We start from the raw sequence: 8,480 nt of genomic DNA, 5'->3' as shown, positions 1-8,480 counted from the left end.
TTCTGCGCCTGCGCCCTAACCCTCTCGGATGAGGGCGGTCTTGCACCCCTGAGGGTCGCCGTCTCCGCGCCTCCTCCGCTCCCTCAATCTAACGGCTCGTGGGTGACGTCATGCCGCAAGGGGATCTCGAAATTCGCCGCGCCCGTGAGCTGAGGGGAACGGAAAAGGCGGGAAAGGGGAGAGGAGAAGGGAAGCGCAGCCTCGGGCCCTGTCCCCTTCACCTGCCCACCAGCAGCTTGAAAGGCCCGAGCGATCTTGGGAGGGGACTTGAGGGCTGTGGGTTCGAGCCCCACCTCGGGCAAAAGATGGGCAGGGGTTGGGCTGGATGGCCCTGGTAGTCCCTTCTGACTACAAAATACAGAAGAATCAATACATTTCCCAGTTGGGAGTCCTGGAGCGAGACTTACTTCAACAGGGGCAAAATGTCTGGTTCTGCACTTAGGCAGGCAGAACCTGATCCACCAATATAGGAGGGGGGATTCCTGGCTTACTAGCAGTACATACGAAAAGGATCTAGGGGTCTTGGCAGATCACAAGCTGAGCATGAGTCAACAGGGTGGTGCAGAAGCAAAACATAACATGGGATTATGAGTTATACTAACATGGAGCGTTGCCGCTCTGCCACCAAGCTCAGCGTGTGTCCTCGGGCAACACAGGATGGTTAGTCAAAATTTATAGACCGTGGTATCTTAAAAACATACCACAGTGATTTACAGCTATAAAGCATATAGAACAATAATATCAGAAAAGTTTTAGAACTACGGTGGTACCTCGGGTTAAGAACTTAATAAGTTCCAGAGGCCTGTTCTTAACCTGAAACTGTTCTTAACCTGAGGTGCGCTTTTGCTAATGGGGCCTCCCGCTGCCGCCGCCACACAATTTCCGTTCTCATCCTGAGGTAAAGTTCTCAACCCGAGGTATTACTTCCGGGTTAGCGGTGTGTTTGTAACCCAAGGTACCACTGTACTTAAAAGTAAACACATTAAAGAAGAAGAGGAGGAGGAAGAAGAAGAAAGCATCCATAGACCCTTGTTTGGGACGTTCTCCTCATGGCCTGCCGATTTGAAGGCACTTGAGTCTGAATCACTAGTCACTGGGCCCATGACCCTCAACACTGCAGATCAACAATGGTAAAAAGAAAACCATAAAAACTTTCTTGAGCAGCTTGTGGGGAAAGTGTCAGACATTGACAAAAATGTCCCCCTGGTCAAGATCTGGTGCTCTTTCCACATGGCATGGAAAAAGGACTCAGACACTGCTACTGGGGTGACTCGTGTTGCTCTCAGTTCCATCCAAACCTCCTACCTTGTGTTGGACGTGTGCAGATGTGAACTGGATTTGGCTGAAGCAAACTTTTGCTGAAGAACAGCAGCCAGTGAATCCTAGATGTAACCTTGCCATAGAAGAAAGCCTGAATTCAACACCTTGGCCAATGACTTCCACCTCACAGATCCTGTGATTCCCTACAGACCTTCCTGGGTGTTCAGGAACCCTCTTGCGTGTTCAGGTTGGCAGAGGGGGCCCTCTTGGTAGTTCCCCCAATCTCAGGAAGATAGTCCTGAAACCACCTTGACTCCCAAGCTGACCAAATGTTTTCTCTGCAAGGAGGGAAGGAGGTGAAAAAAACCTTCCTTGTTACTGAAACTGATATACAGTGGTGCCCCGCAAGACGAACGCCTCGCAAGGCGGAAAACCCGCTAGACAAAAGGGTTTTCCGTTTTGGAGGCGCTTCGCAAAACGAATTTCCCTATGGGCTTCCTTCGCAAGACGAAAGCCCATAGGGAAATCTCCGGGACAGCGGGGAAGCGCAGCGCGTCTTCCCCACTGTCCTCGGACCTCCTCCGTAGGCTGGCGGCGGGGCGGAGAGACCTCCTCCCGCCGCCAGCCTTCGTTTCTCCGCTATCCCGGACGGCTTTTGAAGGCAGGCGGGGGGGAGCAAAGACTTTCGCCCCCCGCCGGCCTTCAGAAGAGGTCCAGGACCTCTTCTGAAGGCGGGCGGGGGGCGAAAGTCTTTGCTCCCCCCCGCCTGCCTTCAAAAGTCTTTGCTCCCCCCTGCCTGCCTTCCCGGGGGCTTTTAAATCGCCCCGGACAGCGGAGAAGTCTTCGCTGTCCCGGGGTTTTTTAAAATGCTGGGGGTGGGAAAAAAAGCCCTTGTCCCCCCCCCCCCAGCCTTCAGAAGAGGTCGGGGGACAGACTGTCCACGGACCTGGTCTGAAGGCGGTTTCCATAGGAAAGCATTGATTGATTTTCAATGCATTCCTATGGGAAACCGTGCTTCGCAAGACGAAAAACTCGCAAGAAGAAAAAACTTGCGGAACGAATTAATTTCGTCTTGCGAGGCACCACTGTATTCACTATTTCAGAGGGTGACAGACTACCAGGAAAGGCAATTGGATAAGGCATTATCAGATAACCTGCTAGACAGGAGATAAACAAGGCACTCAGATTTCTATTGTAGACCTAGGGAACCTAGGATGCTATACAGGCTTTTGGATACCACATAAGGGAAAAAGGGCAGGTTTTGTTTACAACAGGTGTATACAGCTTTTTCTGCTGAAGAGCCCTTCTTTTCCATAGGCCTGAGTGTGGACAGCTTCTGCTTGTGTTTACTCTAATGGTGACAAAGCAAGCTGGTCTGGGTGTAAACCGCCCTCCCCCATGTAAAGCTAAAGGGACCCTTGACCATTAGGTCCAGTCGTGGCCGACTCTGGGGTTGCGGCACTCATCTCGCTTTATTGGCCGTGGGGGCCGGCGTACAGCTTCCGGGTCATGTGGGCAGCATGACTAAGCCGCTTCTGGTGAACCAGAGCAGCACACGGAAACGCCGTTTACCTTCCCGCTGGAGCGGTACCTATTTATCTACTTGCACTTTGACGTGCTTTCGAACTGCTAGGTTGGCAGGAGCAGGGACCGAGCAATGGGAGCTCACCCCGTCACGGGGATTCGAACTGCCGACCTTCTGATCGGCAAGTCCTAGGCTCTGTGGTTTAACCCACAATGCCTCCCCCATGAGGGAATCATTAATCACTGAGGAAATCATGGGCATAGCCAGGATTTTTGTTATGGGGTGCAGGGAGGGTTTGAACCCTGATCGCCAGGGAGACCACTCTAACCACTAAGCCATCCCAGCTCTTCGGTCCTGTTAACTCTTCCCTCCCCTCAACTAGCGGCCATTCAGAGGCAGCCTTCCTGCTAGGACCTGATCCTGGATGAGATGCCTCTCCTCCTGGCAGGAGTCCGATACCTTGAGGCTGCGAGTTCCGCAGGTCAGCCCATGCAGCCCCTCCCCTCTCACCTGTTGCAGCCAGTGGTGTAATGCTGGCCGGCCTGCAGGGGGCGCCCGTGTGCGCTCAGCTGTCGGTCCAGGTCATAGCTGAACCTTCCTTTTTTTTTGCAGGAAATTCCCTTATTCCAGCGCCCTTTCTGCTGCTATCCCGGATTGTTAGATATCCCGTAGACTGTCCCTGGGACAGGTGAGGCTGCTGATCCCTTATTTTCAAATCTGAAAGTTGACAGCTATGGTCCGGGTAGCTACGCCAAGCAGTTGGCATCCATCATTCAGCCACCGAAGACATGCGCAGAGATGGAGATTTGGGCTCCTTGGGCAGAGGGGGGAGGGAGGGAGGAAGGGGAGCCCATAAGTGCAGGCGCAGAAACAGGAAAACTGTAGGCAGGGAGGGGGAGGGGTGGTGTCTGTGCCCTCGGCTTGCCAAGGGTTAAAAGGAGCAGAGCTGGATTCCTAGACAGGACAGGAAGTGAAGCGGAGGTCAAGTTCCTCCATGGCTAAATCCCCTCCCTCCCACATCCCTTCCTGCAAGCAGTGAGGAGGTTGCTTTCTTCTCTCTCCTTTGCAAAAGCTTCCTAGGTGAGTCCCCTCTCTCTTTCCCCTCAGGGGTCCCAGGGGTGCAGGGAGGGGGCATGAGGGTCCCTGCTCAGATCATGCAGGGTGGGGGGAGAGGTTGGGTTACACAGATTACATCATGAATAAATTAGGAAGAGGTTGGGTTACACCGGATTAGCATATGGAGGAGGGAGGGGGGAATATGCAGAGCTGGAGATATGCGCGGATAAGCACCTCTTGAGTACTGGTGATGAGAAGACGATGGTCCATGTATACATAGTCTGCCACCTGGCATTGCCCGGAGGAAAGCTTGGCAGAGCGATTTGACCGTATTAGGGTCTTCCTGAGTACGTGACACCTCGCTTGAGGGATCATGGAGGCAGGGGAGGTGTCATGGAGTCCTGAAGAGACTGAGCCGATTGGCACCAAAAGCAAGGAAATCGGAGTTGTGGTTGATTTTATACGAATTTCTAAAGATTTTAGTCCATTTTATATTGATAACTGAGGTCGGAAACAAAATAGATACATTGTAGCAAGATTTGACACTTTTATGAGTTCACAAGTTTCAATTCCATTGTTCTCCCAGCGGGGAGCCGTCAGCAGCTTGTCAAGAGGTTAAATGAGGCGTGCAAGAGCTCGCTGAGCTAGCTCTGCAAGACGAATGCATGGTTCTGATTGGGTAGAACGCAGCCATTGAAAGGAATAGGGAATACAGCTTCGTATGGTCGACCCCTAGTAAAGATAGAGCGGGAAGGAAGGCATAAGATTTTGGGCTTATTTCGCCCGTAATAGTGGAAAGGGGAAAAGGCACTTTATTAATGGGGCTTGGGGTAGAGTGTGGTGCTTGTACAACGGTGTGGGGGCTGAGGGGTCCACGTGGGGCTGGGTGCCCTTGAGGTCATCACCTCAGACCCTCTGGTGACCGGTGGAAGAGTGAAGAAAGACATGCCCCCCCTTCCGTATCAGCTTTTATGGGATTATTTTATGGGATTCTTGCCCGCAGTAGGAGATATAATGGTCATCCAAACTGAATTCGCCCATTGCCGCCCATTTTAGTTCACTGATGCCCAGGATGTCAATATTTATTCTTGCCATCTCATTTTTGACCACATCCAACTTACCCAGGTTCATGGTTCTTACATTCCAGGTTCCTATGCAATATTTTTCTTTACAGCATTGGACTTTCCTTTCGCTTCCAGGAATATCCGCAACTGAGCGTCCTTTCGGCTTTGGCCCAGCCGCTTCCTCAGCTCTGAATCTACTTGTACTTGTCCTCCGCTCCTCCTCAGTAGCATGTTGGATGCCTTCCGACCTGAGGGGCTCATCTTCCAGCGTCATAACTTTTATATGCCTGTTGTCTTTCTCCATGGATCCCTTCTTGGCAGGGATACTGGAGTGGCTTGCCGGTTCCTGCTCCAGGTGGATCACGTTCAGTCAAAACTCTCCACTATGACCTGTCCATCTTGGGTAGCCATGCACGGCATAGCTCATAGCTTCTCTGAGTTATTCAAGCCCCTTCGCCACGGCAAGGCAGTGATCCGTGAAGAAGCATCAAGCATTAAATAGTTTACTTCCTTGACATCTGATGGGAGGGCGTTCCACAGGCCAGGGCCACTACCGAGAAGGCCCTCTGCCTGGTTCCATGTAACTGCACTTCTCGCAGTGAGGGACCACCAGAGGGAAATGTACTAGGAGCCAATGTAGGTCTTTCAGGACCGGTTTTATATGGCGGCAACTCCCAGTCACCAGGCCAGCTGCCACATGTTGGATTAGTTATATTTTCCAGGTCACCTTCAAAGGTAGCCCCACGCAAAGCACATTGCAGTAGTCCAAGTGGGAGATAACCAGAGCATGCACCAACCTGGCGAGACAGTCTGCGGGCGGGGAGGGTCTCAGCCTGCATACCAGATAGAGCTGGTAAACAGTTGCCCTGGGCACAGAATGGATCTGCATCCCCGTGGACAGTTGTGCGTCCAAAATGACTCCCAGGCTGTGCTCCTGGTCCTTGAGGGGCAATTACCCCATTTAGGACCAGGGAGTCCCCCACACCTGCCTGCTCCCTGTTCCCCCAAAACAATACTTCTGTCTTGTCAGGATTTAGCCTCAATCCATCCTCCAACCGTCTCCAGACACTCATACAGGACATTCACTGCCTTCATTGGTTCTGATTTGAAAGAGAGGTAGAGCTGGGTATTATCTGCATACTGATGAACACCCAGCCCACATCCCCTGATGATCTCTCCCAGTGGCTTCATATAGATGTTGAAAAGCATGGGGGAGAGGATGGAACCCTGAGGCAGCCACATTGCCACTTGGTAGGCTTGGCATTGAGCTGTAAACCGTGTCTGGTCCGATTCAGAATGAGATTTACACCACTAGTGCTCTAGAGGTCTCAGCCATTCTTACATTGCCCTCAGCTCTGAGGAAAACCACAGGGCTGTCCGGGCTCCATTCAATCAGATAGTGCGCTTCAGAGCCAGACAGTCAATAGTCGTGGTTATCTCCACATTCCAGTGGGCCACCAGGGAATCAGCTGAAAGGGTTGCAGTGCGTAAGAGAAACCCGATGGACAAGCAGCGGCAAGGACAGGTCCATCTGCTTCAACCAACCAAGTCTTTGTCACGGATGCCAAGTCAAGCCCTCCATCCACAATCAAGTCATGGATGACCGCTGTCTTGTGAATCGTTGACCTGGCCTTGCACAGCAGCACCTTCAGGTCATGAGGATCTCTCTTGTTGATTCCAGTATCCTTCCAGTCAAGACCAGACCCGGAGGCAGGGATAGTCTTCAAACAACGACTAAACCTGCCTCATCAGAAAAGACATGGTCTGGTCAGTGGTTTAGACCACAGAACGACCTGCGTACCTACAACAGTTGCAAGTACCCTGGGGTCATCCAGTCCAACTCTCTGCAACACAGGAATCTCATTTCAAGCATCCCTGAGAGATGGCCATCCCAACTCTTCTCAAAAGCCGCCGGTGAAGGAGAGACCACAAATTCCAGAGGGAGACCAGTCCACTGTCAAACAACTCTAATCACCAGGAAGTTCTTCCTGATTTTTAGGCAGAATCTAATTTTTTGCAACTTGAATCCACTGGTTTAAGTGTGTCCCTCTGGAGCAGGAGGAGCTAGTTTGCTCCATCTTCCATGTGTCAGCCCCTGAGATATTGGAAGATGGCTTTCATATATCCTCTTTTCCAGGCTCAACATACCCAGCTCCTTCAACTGTTTTCCATAAGGCTTTGTTTTCATACACTTGATGATCTTTGTCGCTTTCCTCCTCACAAAGCAGATACTGCCTCAGCAGAAAAGAACAGAACCTTCCAGAAGGAACCAGTATTTTCCAGTTTCTGCCCTCAAAGACTTTAGCCATGACCTTCTGCCCCATTGCCAGAAGCATCTTTCGCTCCCTAGTTTCTGTGGCAACACTGGCCCAAGTTTCCATCACAGAATCGTAGAATGGGAGAGTATGAAGGGGTCCTCAGTGTCACCTGGTCCAGCCCCCTGCAAGGCAGGAATCTCAGGATCTCCTCCAAGATTGATGACCATCCAACCTCTGCTTCAATAACTCCAATGAAGGAGAGTCCACCACCTTCCACTCTGGAAGAACTCTTCCTGTCCTAAAGTACTTCCTGATACGGAGTTGGATCTCCTTTCTTGTAACTCGAAGCCATTGTCTCAGGTCTCACCCTCTGGAGCAGGAGAAGGACCATCTTGCTCCATCCTGCAGGTGACAGCCCATTCATAACATGCATACGTTGGAGAAAATAACAATTTCATAAAACCGCATTTGGGTGATTCCATTTTCTTTTTAGCCTATTGCCTAGTTAAACTGAAAGGGCCTGTGCCTGCCTACCTTTTACATTACAGAACCAGCTGCTTTTAGGTCCTGTACGTAGCAAATGTCGGTTCCAGAATTCTGAAAAGTATTAAGTGTTGGACTCTATGGGGACCGTTGAATGCATGAAAGGAGAATCTGCTAGGCATGGCAATTGTGATTCATCTTGAACTGTTTTGTAGACGGATGAAAGAGGACATTGGAAGACACTTAGTGAATTAGCCAAAGTCTTAATAAAGGAAGACATATATTAGCCAAAGTCTTAATAAAGGAAGACACTGAAAATAGTTATATGTAATCACATGATATATTATGAGGAGGGCTGATCTGAAGAGCCAAATGATTTTGGTTGGTTGATTATTGTGACATTGGATTGCAACTATTAAGATTTCTGTGATTCTGTGATTGGTTAATAGGAATGACATGTGCAATTTGGAAGTGTATTTTATAAAAAAACCCCACTGTTTTGGATGTGGTTCTTTGCATGCACATTTGTATTTCAATAAAGGCCTATCTTTCCGCTTGGAGAATGCATCCTTTTCTTTTGGGTTTTTATGTGTGGGTAATCTCTTTTTGAATTTCTCCTACATATACATGACTGGATTTTAAAAACAAGTAAATCTGAATGTGATTTATAATGAGACTGAAACACAAAATCTTTGGGTAGAAACAACTCTTTAAAACATTTAAAAAATGAATCAGCAATAATTTTTAAAACAGATTTTTTTTCTTACCCTGAAGTTCAGTTTACAGAGACAGGCAGGGTCTTCAACTTGCAGTGTCCTCTGCAGAGGGGGGAGT

The 8,480-nt window shown here is 50.0% G+C and overlaps 1 long non-coding RNA gene across 1 annotated transcript; it reads left to right on the top strand.

The window, feature by feature from the left end:
• Positions 1–10: 10 nt before the first annotated feature.
• LOC114592679 (uncharacterized) lies at positions 11–8,209 on the top strand. Its single transcript, XR_013391672.1, has 3 exons — positions 11–144; positions 3,398–3,473; positions 5,041–8,209. It is a non-coding gene; the product is annotated as an uncharacterized LOC114592679 (long non-coding RNA).
• Positions 8,210–8,480: the final 271 nt, after the last annotated feature.

This window comes from Podarcis muralis, chromosome 2, assembly GCF_964188315.1.
Source record: "Podarcis muralis chromosome 2, rPodMur119.hap1.1, whole genome shotgun sequence".
Classification (NCBI taxonomy): domain Eukaryota; kingdom Metazoa; phylum Chordata; class Lepidosauria; order Squamata; family Lacertidae; genus Podarcis; species Podarcis muralis.
The sequence above is the reverse complement of the archived record's forward strand: the minus strand, read 5'-3'. Positions and strand labels throughout refer to the sequence as shown.